The sequence below is a fragment of the Lithobates pipiens genome, unplaced genomic scaffold (genome assembly GCF_037356315.1).
Source record: "Lithobates pipiens isolate NorthernLeopardFrog02 unplaced genomic scaffold, aLitPip1_a1.2 Scaffold_10, whole genome shotgun sequence".
Classification (NCBI taxonomy): Eukaryota; Metazoa; Chordata; class Amphibia; order Anura; family Ranidae; genus Lithobates; species Lithobates pipiens.
Window position 1 is genome coordinate 108,357,403 of NW_027507686.1, and position 18,706 is coordinate 108,376,108.

An 18,706-nucleotide genomic window follows, 5' to 3' on the forward strand; every position below is an offset into this window, starting at 1 on the left:
CAAAAGGGATCAAGGGATAGTTGCAAAGTCAAGGGATAAATGCAAAGGTACATTATTTAAGAGTAAATTGACGTAGCTTGCAAATTCCAACGTGTAAATCGTTCCATTAATTATGTTGTGCACGAAGACGGCTTACACTGACTGTTTTCCGTTTCCACTGCATAGAGGTAGCGAGAGATGGTTGCATTACTCTTAATGTGTAAAGGTTTTAAAAAGATGGTTTTGTTTTAACGTAAAATTAGCTGTAGACATTACAACTATGGTTAGGTTTACAATGATTTAGAGTTAGTAATCTCTATAATATAATAATAATAATAATAAGTATAGCAAAACAAATTAGGAAAATATTGAGGCAGTATATATAGGTCGAGATAAAGTGAAAGAGAAAGAGGAAGAGAAACAAAACACAACACAAAAGGGATCATGGGATAGTTGCAAAGTAATATCCTCATTAAGGCAGAATGTCGGAATAGCAATGAGATACGATGGTTGCAACAAAAACGAAATATGAGCACGGCTAAAATACAGAACAACAGTACATAATTTAAGAGTACAGTAGAATATAGTATAAATTATTTAAGATTAAATAGACTTAGACTGAAAAAAATCTAAGTTTAAATCGTTGAGTAAATCTTAAATTTATCAGCTAAGTTAACGCTGAGATTATGATAAATTTCACAGTTCCATTACGCGGTCCTTTTCCACTGGTATAGTCATAATTTAATATCAGTAATTGCTATCAGTAAATATTAAAATTGTAAGACGTTTCACGGTTATGTGGAATTGATATGGATTTAAAAGCGGTACATTAATTTTCTGAAGTATATGGCAGAAAGACGGCTTACACTGCTTTTCTCACATTTTGCTGCGGTAAAAAGTAATGTTTTGTCACTGTGTTTTAACTGTGATAAGTTAAGGTGGAGAAAAAGAAGTAATACAGAAAATAGAGTCAAACAGTGGAAACGTTTATTTGTCATGACAGCTGATACTGGTTGAGCAATAAAACTGTTTTATTAAGATGTAAGACTAGTTTTATTCTCTACATATAGGCTTTTCATAGAGTTGTATAATATAGGCGACCAATAGGACATTTAAATAGCTTAATATTGTAGGGAGGAAGTATCGCTTTTCAAAGGTAAGAGATTGAAAGCTTAGCTTGAAAATGGCCGAGAAATAGTTGCGTTAGTCTAAATTTAAAGGATATGCCGGTACCATTGAGAAAGCTTATATTAGACTAGTTGATCTTTGCATTACACAATCCTATTATTATTATTATTATTATTAAGATCATAGTGCAGAGAGATACTCAGTTAATGTCAGAGATACTCGGTTAATGTCAGAAAAGCAATAAAACTGTTAACAATAAAACTATCGTTAGCGAGCGATAGTTACATTACTCTTAGTATGTGCAGCATGTCTGGTAGCAAATGGATGGTTTTGTGAACATTATGCATTACCGTACAATTAGCGGTAGAACTCATCGAAGTGAATAGATGTAACCGGATTTTGAGATAGTACTCTATTTCTAATAATAAATAAAGAAAAATAAGTCAGGATGGTTTGTCAGGACTGTCACATACTCAATGTGACAGTTGATGTGGAGAATTACAAATATGCAAAATAGAGCAAAAGATTACATGGTTTATTTATATGTATGATAGTTTTATTGCATGCTTGATGTGGATGATTAAAATCGTGTAGTGATCTATATTTAGCATAAGAATGAAAAGGCATAACATGGCAATGAGACAAACTCCATTAGAGATGTGAGCTAGATAAAACGATGAAATGTCTCTGTATAGCCCAGATTGTCTTCTGTTATCACTTAGCCTACCCTCGAAATTCACTAGCCTCTCTATATACACCAGCATGTTTACATTAGCCGATCTTCTGAATAGCCTGTCTTCGATATACACTAGCCTATGTTCTGAATACACTAGCCCGCGTTCTGTCTTCTGTATGCCCTAGCCTGTCTTCTGTATACATTAGTCTCTCTGTATAAACTAGCATCTCTGTATACCCCAAACTGTCTTCTGTAAAAACTTGTCTCTCTTTATAGCCTGTCTAGCCTTTCTTCTGTACACACTAGCTTCTCTGTATACACTAACCAGGCTTCTATATACAATAGCTTCACTATATGCACTAGCCTCTCTGTATAATCTAGCCTCTCTATATACCCTAGATAGTGTTCTGCATACACTACCCTCTCCGTAGAAGCCAGCCTTTATTCTGTATTCACTAGCCTTTCTTCTGTATGCTGTAGTCTTCTATATATACTAGCTTCTCTGTACACCCTTGCATCTCTGTAATACACTAAACCCTCTGTATACCACAGCCTGTCTTCTGTATATGCTAGACTGTAAAAACTAGCTAGAAAACTAACTGTCTTCTGTACCCACTAGAATCTCTGTATACACTACCCAGTCTTCTGTATACACTGTCAGCTTGGATGTATACACAAGCCTGTCTTCTGTATACACTCGTCTCTCTATATGCACTGTCCTAACTGTATATCTCTAGCATCTCTGTATACTCAAGCCTATCTGCATACACGAGTCTGTATTCTGTATTCACTAGCCTTTCTTCTGTATGCTGTAGTCTTCTATATATGCCAGCTTCTCTGTACACCCTTGCATCTCTGTAAACACTGTGTAAACACTCGCCGACTGTATACATTAGACTCTCTGAATACACTAAACTCTCTGTATACCACAGCCTGTCTTCTGTATACACTAGACTGTAAAAACTAGCTAGAATACACCAGCCTGTCTTCTGTACCCACTAGACTCTCTGTATACACTACCCAGTATTCTGTATAGAATGTCAGCTTTGATGTATACCCAAGCCTGTCTTCTGTATACACTAGCTTCTCTATATGCACTGTCCTTTCTGTATACACTCGACTCTCTCTATACACTAACCTCTCTATATACACTAACATCTTTGTATATACTAGCCTCTCTTTAAACTAGCCTCTCTGTGTACCCCAGCCTCACTGTTTACTCTAGCATCTCTGTATACTGAAGCCTATCTACATACACGAGTCTGTATTCTGTGTTCACTAGCCTTTCTTCTGTATGCTGTAGTCTTCTATATATGCCAGCTTCTCTGTACACCCTTGCATCTCTGTAAACACTGTGTAAACACTCGCCGACTGTATACATTAGACTCTCTGAATACACTAAACTCTCTGTATACCACAGCCTGTCTTCTGTATACACTAGACTGTAAAAACTAGCTAGAATACACCAGCCTGTCTTCTGTACCCACTAGACTCTCTGTATACACTACCCAGTCTTCTGTATAGAATGTCAGCTTTGATGTATACCCAAGCCTGTCTTCTGTATACACTAGCTTCTCTATATGCACTGTCCTTTCTGTATACACTCGACTCTCTCTATACACTAACCTCTCTATATACACTAACATCTTTGTATATACTAGCCTCTCTTTAAACTAGCCTCTCTGTGTACCCCAGCCTCACTGTTTACTCTAGCATCTCTGTATACTGAAGCCTATCTACATACACGAGTCTGTATTCTGTGTTCACTAGCCTTTCTTCTGTATGCTGTAGTCTTCTATATATACCAGCTTCTCTGTACCCCCTAGCACTGTAACAGTGCTAGGTTCCTGTATTACAGAAACAGAATACCAGCAATAAGGTGTATACTGTGCAGGAGGCACACAATACCCACTCTAACTTCTGCACTGCAGATGCATGTATTGCAGAAATTGAACACCAGTAATAAAGGGTAGCTTCAGGTGTGTACTGTGCAGGAGGCACATAACACCCACTGTAACAGTGCCAGGTTCCCAAGCAGTAAAGACACTGTCCCTGCCTATCGTCCATTGATCGGATGTTATGAACCTCCACCAGGATGGAGGCGAAGTATTGTCTCCTGGGATTAGTTGAAGGAGTTGGAAACCCGGGAAGTAGCTAGATGGCAGTTCTGAGATGCCCATTTCAGGCAAGGAAACTGATTGCCCAACCCTGCTTAGCCTCCAATGTTGGCAATGACTTGGTTTTTTTCGCTTGTTTCCCAAGATGCCCATGTTGGCGTTTGTCAAGATGGTTGAGAGTGCCCGAAGAGATCGCCTATGGCCCCATCACCTTGAAAGTGCCTGATCTTGTCTGATCTCGGAGGCTAAGCATTGTCGGGCCTGATTAGTAACTGGATGGGAGACTGGGAATCTGGGAATACCAGGTGCCGTAGGATTCTTTTTATGTTGTTGGCGTTGACATGGTTTTTTTTTCCGCTTGTTTCCCAAGGTGGTCATCTTGGCATTTGTCAAGAGGGCTGAGAGAGCCCAAAGAAATCTCCTACGGCCACATCCCCCTGAAAGCGCCCGATCTCATCTGATCTCAGAGGCTAAGCAGGGTCCGGCCTGGATAGTACCTAATTAAAGGTGCCGTAGGAATCTTTTTATATTGTTGGCTTTGACCTGTTTTTCTTTTGCTTGTTTCCCAAGGTGACCATTTTAGCATCAGTCAAGAGTTTTGAGTATGTCCCAAAGCGTTCGCCTGAGGTCACATCACCCTGAAAGAGCCCGATCTCAGAGGCTAAGCAGGTTCTGGATCAGATGGGAGACCGCCAGGGTCTATGTTGTTGGCATTGACCTGTTTTTTTTCACTTGTTTCCCAAGATAACCATCTTGGTATTTGTCAAGAGGGTTGAGAGTGTCTAAATAGAACACCTATGGCCACATCACCCTGAAAGCGCACAATCTCATCCGATCTCGGAGGCCTAGCAGTGTACGGCCTGGTTAATACCTGTATGGGAGACCATCTGTGAATACCAGATGCCGTAGGCTTCTTTTTATGTTGTTGGCGTTTACCTGTTTATTTTCGCTTGTTTCCCAAGGTGACCACCTTGGCGTTTAACAAGAGGGTTGAGAGTGCCCAAAGAGGTCACCTACGGCCCCATCACCCTGAAAGCGCCCAATCTCATCTGATCTCAGAGGCTAAACAGTGTCGGGCCTGGTTAGTACCTGGATGGGAGACCGCCTGGAAATACCAGGTGCCATAGGCTTCTTTTTATGTTGTTGGCTTTGAACTGTTTTTTTTGCTTGTTTCTCAAGGCGACCATCTTGGCGTTTGTCAAGAGGGTTGGGCGTGTCTTGAAGAGAACGCTTACAGCCACATCACCCCGAAAGCACCCGATCTCGTCTGATTTCAGAGGCTTAGCAGCGTCAGGCCTGGTTAGTACCAGGATGGGAGACTGCCTGGGAAGACCAGGTGACATAGAAGGATCTGGCCTGGTTAGTGTCTTGATTGGGAGATCGCCTGGGAATACCGGATGCCGTAGGATTTTTTTTATGTTGTTGGCTTTGACCTGTTTTTTTTCCCTTGTTTCCCAAGGTGACCATCTTGGCATTTGTCAAGAGGGTTGAGAGTGCACAAAGAAATTGCCAAGGGCAAAACACCCTGAAAGCGCCCAATCTCGTTTGGTTTCCGAGGCTAAGCAGGGTTGGGCCTGGTTTGTACCTGTATGGGAGACCGCCTGGGTTTTCCAAATGCCGCAGGCTTCTTTTTATGTTGTTGGCGTTGACTTGTTTTTTTTGTTTGCTTCCCAAGGTGCCCATCTTGGCGTTTGTCAAGAGGGTTGAGCGTGCATTTGATCTCAGAGGCTAAGCAGGGTTGGCTCATGGTTAGTACCTGGATGGGAGACCACCTGGGATTTCTCGATGCCATAAGCTTTAGTTTTAAGTTGTTGGCATTGACTTATTTTTTTTATTTTTATTATTCTTTTATTAAGTAGAACAACATAAATATAACAGTCAACCATACAGCATGACCCAGGGTCACAATTACATGGTAACAAAAAATATTCATATATAACTTTGGGTTCTCAGAGGGGAGTCCTACAGTTTCATGCAGAAAAGAGAGAAACCCCACCTCCGACATGTAGTACAGTAGTACTGAGTAACGGAGTAGTGCAGCTCCGTTCAGACAAATGTAATCATGGAGAACAACTGGGACCACAGCGAGCCAGCTTATCATGACCTACGTGAACCAGAGTAAAATATGAGCCGGTCATGTCCAGAACCCTGGGGTTCTTCTGGGTCCCGAAGGCTAGTAAGGAGACAAGGCATAGTCAAAAGGGAGGACGGGGGAAGAAGAGAGTGCAAAGACGGAGAGAGAGGAGGTGGGGGGATGGCGGCGGGGAAAAAAAGAAAAATAAAGACAAAAAGGGAGGGGGGAATGCCACCCAGGGCAGACATGGCCTACGTAGGTAAACGTTAGATGTTCAGTCGTTTTCTGGTACAGAGGCACTGCTCACCTCCCGAATGTAGTCTCGAGTACCAGTAAAATACCTCCAGGGCCTCCATGTAACACTAAATGCCTCTTCAGTGTTGTGAAGGGTGGCGGTCAATTCTTCCATCCGGAGAATATGATTGACTTTGGAATACCACAGCACCTTGGATGGGGGCTGAGGCTGCCTCCACAGTGCGGGAATGCAGGCCCGGGCGGCATTCAGGAGTTGCATCGTGAGTGTTTTTTTGTATTTTCGAACAGGCTGTTCGGTCAAGTGTAGAAGGCACGCTGCTGGGAACCCAAAAGTTCCTCAAGGCCGGGCATGCCCAGAAAAGGTGTCCCATGGTCCCCGTATCTGAATTTCACCTCCAACAAACATCCGGGATCGATCTATCCATTTTATTCAGAAGGTATGGGACTCTATACCAGCGTGAGACTATCTTGTATCCTGATTCTTGATATTGGTCTGCTTTATGTACTAAGGTCAGGATCTTCCCTATCTGTTGTGGGGTAAATGTGATGCCTAAGTCCCTCTCCCATTTGTGGATAAATGGTGGGGGTCGACTCCTCCTCCTGACTACTCAATAGGTTGTACAGGAGGAAGAGGGTGTGTCGCCCAGGTTCCCTTTTGTGACAGATGGATTCATAGGGTGTCGGGTCTCTAGGAGTGTAGGGGGCCCTTTGTATGGCCAGAAGAAAGTGACGAAGTTGATAAGCACTAACCAAGTCAAGCGGAGGGTCAGAAAGCTCGGCGACAGTTTGCGTGGTCGGGAGCCTTCCTGAGGACCACACCTCTCCCAGACGCTGTTTCCCCACCACTGTCAACTGTCGCAGTTTCTTGTTGGTAAATCCCGGTGGGAAATCTGGATTACCTATAACCGGAGTCATTGGTGATGGCAGGGGAGCAATGTGTGTGCAGCGGAACAACCTCCACACAACAGCCAATGTAGCTCCCACTACGGGGTGACCTCTGAGGTCTTTTGGTAGGGGGGACAGGAGCCACGGGGAGGTCAATAGGGGAATGGATCCATCCTCAATCTCCATCTCCACCCACTGCTTGTGTGGGCCATTACAATGCCAATCAACGACTCTTGCTAGCAGAGTCACTCTGTAGTATTGTATGAGATCTGGGAGACCCAGACCCCCCTTGTCCTTTGGTCTGGCAAGCAATTGCAAACGGGCTCTGGGCGGTTTGCGTGCCCAAATAAAGTCCCGGAGCAGCACCTGCAGTTGTCTGAAAAAAATTGGGGGTAACCGGATCGGTAATGTCTGGAACATGTATAAGATCCGAGGGAGGGCCGTCATTTTGAATGCATTACAGCGCCCGAACCAGGTCAGTGTTAAAGCATGCCAGTTTCCCAAATCAAATTTCGGTCTATCCAGGAGAGGGACAAAATTAAGCGAGTACAATTGCGCTAAATCCGCTGCGATGTCAACGCCCAAGTAACGTATAGATTTTTCAGCCCAGTAGAATGGAAAAGCGGAGCGGAGCCTCTTGGCCTCACCATCGGGGACCAATATATTCAATACAGCCGACTTGGCGCAATTGTTTTTATAGTTTGATAGGCTGCCGTGTCGCTGTAGAGACGCAAGTATTTTGGGAAGCAAAATGTGTGGATTGGAGACGGAAAAAATTAGATCGTCAGCGTACGCCGCAATTTTGTGGTGTGCCGAGGGTTTGGATATGCCAGTAATATTCGGGTCATTCCGAACGTGACACATAAGTGGTTCCAGTGTCAGAATTAAAATTAGGGGAGACAGAGGGCACTCCTGCCTCGTCCCATTAGTGGACTTAAAGTGCCCGGCCACCCTGTCAAAGGCCTTCTCCGCGTCCGTTGACAACATAAGCAAGGGCCTTCCCTGTACATGCGCCGCATGGATTAAATTGAGGACTCGGGCCGTATTGTCTCTAGCTTCCGACTTATTTTTATTTTTTTGCTTGTTTCCCAAGGTGACCATCTTGGCGTTTGTCAAGAGGGTTGAAAGTGCCTGAAGAGATTGCCTACGGGCACATCACCCTGAAAGCACCCGATCTCGTTTGATGTTGGAGGCTAAGAAGAATCGGGCCTTGTTAGTACCTGGATGGGAGACTGCCTGGGAATACCAGGTGTCGTAGACTCCTTTTTATGTTGTTGGCGTTGACCTGTTTTTTTTTCGCTTATTTGCCAAAGTGACCATCTTGGTGTTTGTCAAGAGGGTTGAGAGTGCCTGAAGAGATTGCCTATGGCCACATCACTCTGAAAGCACCCAATCTCGTCTGATCTTGGATGCTAAGAAGAGTCGGGCCTGGTTAGTACCTGGATGGGAGACCACCTGGGAATACCAGTTATTGTAGGCTTCTTTTTATGTTGTTGGCGTTGATTAGTTTTTTTTTTTTTGCTTGTTTCCCAAGGTGACCATCTTGGCATTTGTCAAGAGGGTTGAGAGTGCCCAAAGAGATCGCTTACAGCAGCATCACCCTGAAAGAGCCCTATCTCTTCTCTTCTCTGAGGCTAAGAAGGGTTGGGCCTAGTTAGTACCTGGATGGGAGATGGCGTTGGAATACCAGGTGCCGTATTCTTCTTTTTACGTTGTTGACATTGACCTGTTTTTTTTCGCTTGTATCTCAAGGTGACCATCTTGGCATTAGTCAAGAGGGTTGAGAGTGCCCGAAGAGATCACCTACGGCCCCATCACCCTGAAAGCGCCCAATCTCGTCTGATCTCGGATGCTAAACAGTGTCAGGCCTGGTTAGAACCTGGATGGGAGACCGCCTGGGAATACCAGGTGCCATAGGCTTCTTTTTTAAATTTATTTTTTTATTTAGTAGTATGCGACATACAATGCAAAGGCAACTTCACAGAATGTGTGATACAAATAGTTACAAACAAACGATCATATTGCATGGATATCAGAGCCAATGGTAAGAAGTCCGAGGAGAATAGCACGTGTACAGCTTTGCGGTCATATCAAGATGAGATTAAAGCTCCATCTCATTGGGATCCTCTACCACTTAAAATAGTATTGATACTAGCCCTGCTACCCTCGAAGAGTTTAGATATCCATAGATAGGGGAAGAGTATTGTGTAGTAGTCAAATGGGGTCGGAACATACCATTTTCTTTTCCCTTTTTTGAGTTAAGAAGGGAAATAGTAGAACTGAAAGGAGGGAGAAGGGGAAAGAGAAGATTGGGGAAGGAAATGGCAGAAAAGGAAAAGAAGGGGTAAGGGGGTGTCGTGGGTAGAGTGGATAGGATGAGGTCCCCTCCCAGGGAGCAAGAGACGCCCTCGGCTCACCAGCTCATCAGCTGTCCAACGTTTGGAACAGCGATCTCCAATGATCACCATGAGCTTACTATGTCTCGCGGAGGTATTCTTCCGAAAAGCGAAACTGGGTCCAGTAGAACCATCTGTTCCCATGCTCCTCCATTTTATCCCTCATTGTGGAAGTCAGGTCTTCCATTCGTTCAATATCATTTACCCTTGCGAACCACTGGGTCACCATTGGAGCAGATTGCTCTTTCCACTGACTTGGGATGCAGGCCCTAGCTGCATTGAGGAGATGTTTAAGTAAGGACTTATGATAACGCTTTCTCAACATAGGAGTTAGATTGAGAAGAACTGCTGCAGGATCATTGGCTAAGGAAATGTCTGTGAACTTGTGGATGAGTCTCAGGACAGGCTGCCAGAATGTTTGTAATTTAGGACATTCCCCGAAAATGTGGAGAATGGTGCCAGCCTGTTGCCCACAGCGACAGCAGCGGTCAGATTGACCGGGGAATATTTTGGCCAACACCACCGGTGTATGATACCAGCGTGTGATCAGCTTATATGAGATCTCCTGATATTTACTGCAGAGTGACGACTTATGGGCGAAAAAGAGTATTCTGTCCTTCTGTGGTTTGGAGAACGTAGTTTGTAAGTCCCTTTTCCATTTAGCTAGGAAGGGTGGATCCGTGGAGGATTGTGCGTCTGTCAGGATTTTGTAGGACCTAGAGAGGGAATCACGAATTGGGCCATCTTCCAGGCAAAGTTCCTCGAAGGGGTGGAATTATCTAGAGAAGAACGAATGGTTAGGTAGTGATCCGAGGAAATGGATTAGCTGTCTAGCTCTCCAGCTATCCAATGCAACAGGTACTTGCTCTAGCAGTATGGTCCCCATGGGAAACAAGCCCGTGGGTCCAAGAAATAGGGCTGCTCTCAGAAGCCCTTTCGGGGCTTGCCTGGTAAAGGCCTGGTCAGACAGGCCCAGAGGGAATCTAGGATGTCCAATAATTGGGGTCATAGGAGAAGGGAAGTTAGTCAGGTGGGAAAGGTGAAAAAAACTATCCATCTCGGCGAGCGAGGGGCCAATTAACGGGTGAGTAGTCACACAGGGCTCCAATGGCCTCCCAGCCCAAGGCAGACCAGCCAGTGGAACCCGCGCCATCTCCTGCGATAGCTTGACCCATAGCTTCAGTTCCCCATGCCGGTGTCTTATCACATATGGTCCCCCATCGGATAGTGTCCGCTGTGTACTGTGCATGCGCAGTACACAGCAACACAGATTCCGAAAATTGCCGAGCATGAACGGCGCCTGCGCACTGAGCCCAGGTTCTATCCTCACTATCCAAGTGGACATAGAGTAAGAATATAAAAGAGCCGAGCGCAGCGAGGCCGAGCCCGAAGAGTGGCGAGCGAAGCTCGCCTGCGAGGGGCCCTCTAATATTCACAACCCTATGTCCTCTTGGATGGTGGGGCTACCACCTCCACTCACCGCACAGGCGCCGTTAAGCTTCGGAGATTTTCCGAAGCTTCGTCTGCTCCGTACTGCGCATGCGCAGTACGGCGCAGACACTATATCATGGCCGGACAGTATATGGCAGAACACCGGCACCAGTCAACCACCGGTGTCATGTGTGTCTCTGTGTAATATAGAGCAGGGTCCGGGAAAACAATACCTCCCCGCAATTTCGGTCGCAATAGCATTGCCCTACCAATACGCATATGTTTTCCGCGCCAGAGGAACTTGATAAAGATTGAGCGAACCGCATGAAAGAAAGTCTGGGGTATTTTGATAGGTAAGGCTTGTAGTAGATACAGAAGTCGTGGCATTGCGTTCATCTTCAACACATTACAGCGTCCGAACCATGACAGAGCTAGTGGGTCCCATCTTTTAAGGTTCGCTGTAAGCCCATAGGCTTCTTTTTATGTTGTTAGCTTTGACCTGTTGTTTTTTGCTTGTTTCTCAAGGCGACCATCTTGGCATTTGTCAAGAGGGTTGGGCGTGTCTTGAGGAGAACGCTTACGGCCACATCACCCTGAAAGCACCCGATCTCGTCTGATTTCAGAGGCTTAGCAGCGTCAGGCCTGGTTAGTACCTGGATGGGAGACTGCCTGGGAAGACCAGGTGCCATAGAAGGATCTGGTCTGGTTAGTGTCTTGATTGGGAGATCGCCTGGGAATACTGGATGCCGTAGGCTTCTTTTTATGTTGTTGGCTTTGACCTGTTTTTTTTTAGCTTGTTTCCCAAGGTGACCATCTTGGCCTTTGTCAAGAGGCTTCAGAGTGCCCAAAGAGAGTGCCTATGGCCAAATCACCCTGAAAGAGCCCAATCTCATCTGATCTCGGAGGCTACGCAGCGATGGGCCTGGTTAGTACCTGGATGGGAGACAGCTTGGGAATACCAGGTGCCGTAGGCTTCTCATTATGTTTTTGGCGTTGAGCTGTTTTATTTTCCCTTGTTTCCCAAGGTGACCATCTTGGCATGTGTCAAGAGGGTTGAGAGTGCACAAAGAAATTGCCTATGAGCACAACACCCTGAAAGCGCCCAATCGTTTGGTCTCAGAGGCTAAGCAGGGTTGGGCCTGGTTTGTACCTGGATGGGAGACCGCCTGGGTTTTCCAGATGCCGCAGGATTATTTTTATGTTGTTGGTGTTGACCTGTTTTTTTCGCTTGTTTCCCAAAGTGATCATCTTGGCATTTGTCAAGAGGGTTGAGAGTGCCTAAAGAGATCGCTTACAGCCGCATCACCCTGAAAGCACCCTATCTCTTCTGATCTCAGAGGCTGAGAAGGGTTGGGCCTAGTTAGTACTTGAATGGGAGACGGCCTTGGAATACCAGGTGCCGTATTCTTCTTTTTATGTTGTTGGCGTTGACCTGTGTTTTTTCGCTTGTTTCCCAGGGTGACTATCTTGGCATTTTTCAAGAGGGATGAGAGTGCCCAAAGAGATTGCCTATGGGCACATCACCCTGAAAGCGCCCAATCTCCGCTGATCTCAGAGGCTAGAAAGGGTCGTGCCTTGTTAATACCTGGATGGGAGACCGCCTGGAAATACTAGGTGCGGTAGGCTTCTTTTTATGTTGTTGGCGTTGACTTGTTTTTTTTGTTTGATTCCCAAGGTGACCATCTTGGCGTTTGTCAAGAGGGTTGAGCGTGCCTGAAAAAATCTACTATGGCTGCATCACCCTGAAAGAGCCAAATCTCATTTGATCTCAGAGGCTAAGCAGGGTTGGGACCTGGTTAGTACCTGGATGGGAGACCGCCTGGGATTTCTCGATGCCATAGGCTTTTTTTTTAAGTTGTTGACATTGACTTATTTTTTTTTTTTTGTTTTATTCTTTTATTAAGTATAAGTAGAACAACATAAATAGAAAGGCCAGTATGGTGGCCTGAAATTATGGGAGGAGCCCGGTCGTGTATATAACCCGCCGTTCGCCCATCTTCCTCGTCGGTTCCGGTGCGCGATACCTGATACGTCAGATATCAAGGGCCGACTATCCTAGACCAGACGCAGTGAGCCCGTTCGTGAGTTCCCGCGTTGTTCGTCTCCGTCTTGACCATCTTCCCGTTCATCAGCGTCCGTGGGTTTCGCCGTCGGAGTGTCATCTTACCCATCGAATTTGTCGTTACACGTCGGGCCGGCTGTCGCAGGTAGGGCTTTGGCACCCCCTTTTTTCAGTTCATGTATTACAATGCAAACATTCCCTGAACTCACGAACCGCTCGAATGTTTTACTGTGGCTCTCGTACTCATGTCACTGTTTCTACTTTCGATGTAGTCGTTATCACCTTCGGTCGATCACGCCACGTCAGGCGATTCGTTCGCAGGTACATTCGAAACCGTTCGACTCCCCGAGCATTCTATTAGTATCGGTCGAATTGTTCGACTCACAGCCGACTGCTTGTTACGACAAAGCAAGCAGTCCGCACGTATCGGTTGGTCTGCTCCAGTTCGACATGTCTCATCATTCATGCAGTTGTGTTATGTATCTCATTTTTTCTCGTTCAAGTCATTTCAGTCCCACTCATTTCTACCGTTTCAAGTCATTTCTGTCACTAGCCGCGCTCCGGCGCGAATCTTGTCGCACCTCTGCTGCACCGATTCGCTTTGAAGTGCCCCAGGGTTCGGCCTCATTTCTGTACATGCTCCAGAGACCGAGTCACTCGCAGGATCACGCACGGTCCCTGATTCTTGTCTTTGTCATGGCATACCATTTCTGTCACTTATTACGCTCCAATTCGAATCCTGTCGCATTCTTCTATGCACCGATTCGTCCTGGTATGCCCAGCTGCTACGCCTCATTTCGGTACATGCTCCAGAGACGGATTCTTTGTAACCTACAGTCCAGTCGTTGAATCCTGTTTCTGTCATGGGATATCATTTCTGTCACTTATTACACTCCAGTTCAAATCCTGTCGCATTTTCATGCACCGATTCGTTCTGGTGTGCCCAGCTGCTACGCCTCATTTCAGTACATGCTCCAGAGTCGGATTCTTTGTTGTTACCATCAGTCCAGTCGTTGAATCTTGTCTCTGTCATGGGATATCATTTCTGTCACTTATTACGCTCCGATTCGAATCCTGTTGCACTTATTTATGCAGCGATTCGTCCCGGTGTGCCCAGCTGCTACGCCTCATTTCAGTACATGCTCCAAAGACGGGATTCATCTGTTAGGTTCATGGGCTTGTCTTCTGATTCCAGTCTTTGTCATGGGTTTCATTTCATTTCACCTATCACGTTCCGGTACGAATAGTCACATTCGTGGACCAAATTCGTCCCGGCGTGCCCCAGGATTGGCCGCATTTCAGTACATGCTCCAGAATCCGTTTCGTGCTCGGTCGCAAGTTCGTGGCATGGCGATTCGGATCTCTGTCATGGCAGATTCACTCATTTCACGGTCACTCATCGCTTCCCGCTTCTAGTCCAGTTGATTCTTCAATGTTGGATTTTATCGGGGGGCCCTTGCTCGTCAGCCTCATTCGCTATGGAGTTGACAAAAAAAAAAAAAAAGGGGGAAAAAAAAAATATATATATATATATATAATAAAAGGGGAGAGAAAGGGGGAAAAGAAAAGGGAAGAGAAGAGAAGATTTCATTTGTTTCTTTCATTGTGTCGTTTCATCTCATGTCTAAATCTCACCTCCACTGTTAGCTAGCCGTTCGTCAGGTGGGAGTCTCAAACAAAACTTCACCTTCATCTCCTCAGGTCAGTCGAGTTTCAGTAGGTCCAGCCTGCACCTGGTCGGACGGTGCCTCCTTAGGTAAGCATTATCATCTGGTAGGAAACGCTCTTCAGCACAAGCATCCTTCTTTAAAAAAAAAAAAAAAAGAAAAAAAAAGAAGAAAAATTTATTTTTCTTTAGGAGTCTCCAACCAGTTTGTAATCCATGTCACCCCTATAGGTCCATATTAGGAGAAAACCCGGATCAGAGGGCTAGTAGCCTCACCAGACCCGCATTCTGCCACCATGTCCCAGGCTGGCAGCGAGGACCTCACGGCTCCATTGTCTCCATCTGTTGTCTCAGAAAATGGCAGCCAAAGGGCCTTCAGAGCGTGGACCATTCCCAGGCTCACAGCCGAGCTAAGACGCAGGGGCGTGCCCTTTCCAGCAACAGCCAGAAAGGCCGAGCTTTTCAGGCTCCTGTTTCCTCCCCCTGCGGCGGTTGAGGCTTGCGCCCAGCAGGCCTCCCTGGGCTCCATCGCCTCCTCAATCTCACAGCTTCACATCCTGGTGTCGTCCCTCACAACCTCAATGACAGAACTGCAGAGTCGAGTGGCCCTCCTCGAGACCCACCCCGCTGTTCCTCTGCCAGTACCAGCATCCGAGCCAGTTGTTATTCCTCCCGCAGGTATCTCCGGATGTGCACCAATAGTGTACCCGTCCCATCTGGTGTCAGCTAACATCAGGAAGGACATCTTAGAGGGCAAAGACGTCAATTTGGCTTCTCTCCTCATCTCTATTCACGAGCTGGCAGAGAACAAGGCGTATACTTGGGGGGACGTGTCAGTGGTCCTCAAAGCCAAGGATTCCAGACTGGACAGGAAACTCTCAATCACCGAGTTTACCTTGGCTTTCGGCATGATGAGGGACATCATTTGCTCAGCCTCCCCTGGCAGGAGGGAGGAGCTGGATCGGTACCTCCATGTGGTAGTTGACCTGGGTTACAAGTACGGCGGGTTTTCATTCTATGATTACCACCGCTCCTTCTCCGCTAAAGCAGCCGCCAGGCTCTCCCAGTTCCAGACACCTACGGACTGGAGCACCATGGATACCGAGCTGTTCTGCCGCCACTTCGCGGGGCTACGGTCCCCTCTGTGTGCGATCTGCCAGTCAGCAACTCATACTGCGGCTTGGTGCGCTAGCTCACTGGCAGCCCCGCCCTTAGACGGTCCATCTACCTCGGGTGCCGCTCAGGGCCTACAGGCACCGGCACGCCTGCCACAGATCGATAAGATTGGGCACCCAGTCAAAACCATGGGCGGCGCACCAATCTGCAACAATTACAACAGTGGGTCGTGCAATTTTAGTCAGTGTAGGCTGCTCCATGTGTGCACCCAGTGTCATAGAGCTCACCCCCGGCTGATGTGCGAGCTCAAGCAGCTCAAGAGGTCCTGACTAAGCCGGCTCAACATTTCATGGCTTAGTGTCTACCTCACCAGTCATCCTACCCCCTCACTATCCTCCTACCTCGTCCAGGGCTTCACGCAAGGTTTTCATACTGGACTTGTCTCTCTCCCTCACCTCACGCACGAATGCCAGAACCTTCGGTCAGCAGCCACGGATGAACAAGCCATCGACCTACTGCTGCAATCGGAGCTAGACCAGGACTTTATCATCGGCCCTTTCGTACAGCCCCCATTTAACACCTGGCGAGTCAGCCCTATTGGGCTTGTCAAGGGCAAGTTCTCTAATAAACTCCGATTGGTTTATGATTTGTCAGCGCCTCATTCCTCTACGGTCCCCAGCCTCAATTCCCTTATCCCCTCTGAGGAGTTCTCCCTTAAATATGCATCTGTGGACATGGCCATCCAGGCCATTCTTAAAACAGGCACAGGTACCTGGCTTTCCAAGGCCGACATCTCAAACGCCTTCAAGCTTCTTCCCATCCATCCATCCCTCTGGTGCTGGCATGGCATCAAGTGGAGGCAGCTGTACTACTTTGCCACTAAACTCACGTTCGGATCCAAGAGTAGTCCCTGGCTCTTCGACACTTTTGCGCAGGCTCTCGCATGGATCTTGCTGCACGTAGCCCAGTGTCAGGAAGTCATTCATTATCTGGATGACTTCCTGCTGATAGAGTCACCCGGCTCTCCTCCACGAGATCTGGGTAAATTGAGGGCAGTCTTCAATAATCTTAACGTCCCCATTGCCGAGCATAAGGTGGAGGGTCCATCGCAGGCCATCACCTTTCTCGGGGTCAGCCTAGACACTAACACTATGCAGGCCAGCCTTCCCCCGGATAAACTGACCCGCATCAGGTTGGTCCTGAGGGACTTCACCCGTGCCAGGACTTGTACCAAGAGACAGCTTCAATCCCTTCTTGGCATGCTTAATTTCGCCATGCGCATCATCCCCCAGGGGCGCTCGTTCGTGTCACGCCTGTTAGCCTTACTGTCCCACTCTCAGGACCCGGAGCAAGTACTCAGCCTGGATTCCGCAGCTATAGCAGACCTTGCCATGTGGGAGGAATTCCTATCTTCCTGGAATGGAGTGTCCCTGTTCGTCCCCTCCGTGTCCTCCCGTTCACCTCGGGTGGTGACCGACGCGGCGGCCTCCACGGGCTTTGCGGCGATCTTTGGCAACCTCTGGCTCGCAGCCCCCTGGCCTCCCCAGATACTGGCTATTCCTGGCTTCACTGAGACGTCCTCCCTGTTCGAGTTATATCCCATTGTAGCCGCTGCACACACGTGGGGCCGCAGCTGGTCGGGCCAGACGGTGGTTTTTTCTACAGATAACCTGGCCACTGCGGAGATCATTAATAAAGGCAGGTCCAGGTCTCTACAGATTATGTCCTTCCTGCGGCGACTGACCCAGCTCTCATTGTTGTTTCAGTTCAACCTTCATTGTTCCTTTGTCCCCGGTAAATTTAATCAGGCGGCGGATGCCCTCTCCCGCTTTAACTTTGTTTCGTTTTTTGACCAGGTGCCCGGAGCCGGACCAACATCAGCAGCTATCCCGGACTGGTCTCAACTGACCTTGGATTAGCCCCACACCTCTCAGCAGCAACTCAACTCATTGATCTCTCCCTCTCAAACAACACCCGCAAGGCCTATCAATCGGCCCGGAGGGCCTTTAGCCGCTTCGCGTCGTCTCACAGCACAGAGTCCTCCCGGGTCAAACAAGTCCTTGCCTTCATTTCTTACTGCCATTCCGAGTTAGCATTGTCCTTTAATACGATCCGGTTGTACTTGGCCGGGGTACAACATTTCACGTCCCTCAAGGACCCTACTAAGCCCTCCTTGTTCACTTACCACGCCGTCCGGGCTCTCATGCGCGGCATTCAGAAGCGTCGGCCGGTGTCCAGCACCAAACGGCTGCCTATCACAGGTGAAGTGTTCAGGGACATGTCAGATATTCTGGCCTCTTCACCTTTCGGTCTCCACGTTAGTGTCGTCCTGCAAGCAGCCATACATCTGGCCTTCTACGGCTTCTTACGACCAGGCGAGTTTACCTGCAGTAGCCCCTCGGCACGCATGCTGTGCAAGCACCATCTAGTCAGGTTCGAGGACCACTTCATCCTACACTTAGCGGTTTCCAAGACACAGCAGCTTGGCTCAGGCACGGACATTCACTTCTATAAGACCTACAACCGCTGGTGCCCGGTCACTGTTCTCACCCGCTTGTTGACCCTTTTGGCCGATCAACCAGGGACTGGCCCGCTTCTGCCCTTTCACACGAAACCTCTCAACGCAGCCCAGTTCATGGAACATGTCAGGATACTCCTGGGCATCCTTCACCTAAATCCTGCCCACTACTCTGGACATTCATTTCGTATCGGGGCAGCTTCGACGGCCTCCCGCCAAGGGGTCCCGGTCCATGTTATCAAAAAGTTGGGTAGATGGAAGTCCTCCTGTTTTGCCCGTTACATACCCAATCCGCAAGTTGTGATGGCCCAGGCCTTCGTCAAACTCACCCAGTAACAGACTTGATTCAATAAAATGCTTCCCCTACCTGAGTGTTTTTGCCCCCTTATTTTGGTATACCGTA

At 47.4% G+C, this 18,706-nt stretch overlaps 4 pseudogenes; all 4 read left to right on the forward strand.

The window, feature by feature from the left end:
* Nucleotides 1-4,911: 4,911 nt before the first annotated feature.
* On the forward strand, nucleotides 4,912-5,030 carry LOC143944215 (5S ribosomal RNA; annotated as a pseudogene).
* A 3,445-nt stretch (nucleotides 5,031-8,475) lies between these two features.
* LOC143942499 (5S ribosomal RNA) lies at nucleotides 8,476-8,594 on the forward strand (annotated as a pseudogene).
* Nucleotides 8,595-8,915: 321 nt separating this feature from the next.
* LOC143949360 (5S ribosomal RNA) lies at nucleotides 8,916-9,034 on the forward strand (annotated as a pseudogene).
* Nucleotides 9,035-11,796: 2,762 nt separating this feature from the next.
* On the forward strand, nucleotides 11,797-11,915 carry LOC143943507 (5S ribosomal RNA; annotated as a pseudogene).
* Nucleotides 11,916-18,706: the final 6,791 nt, after the last annotated feature.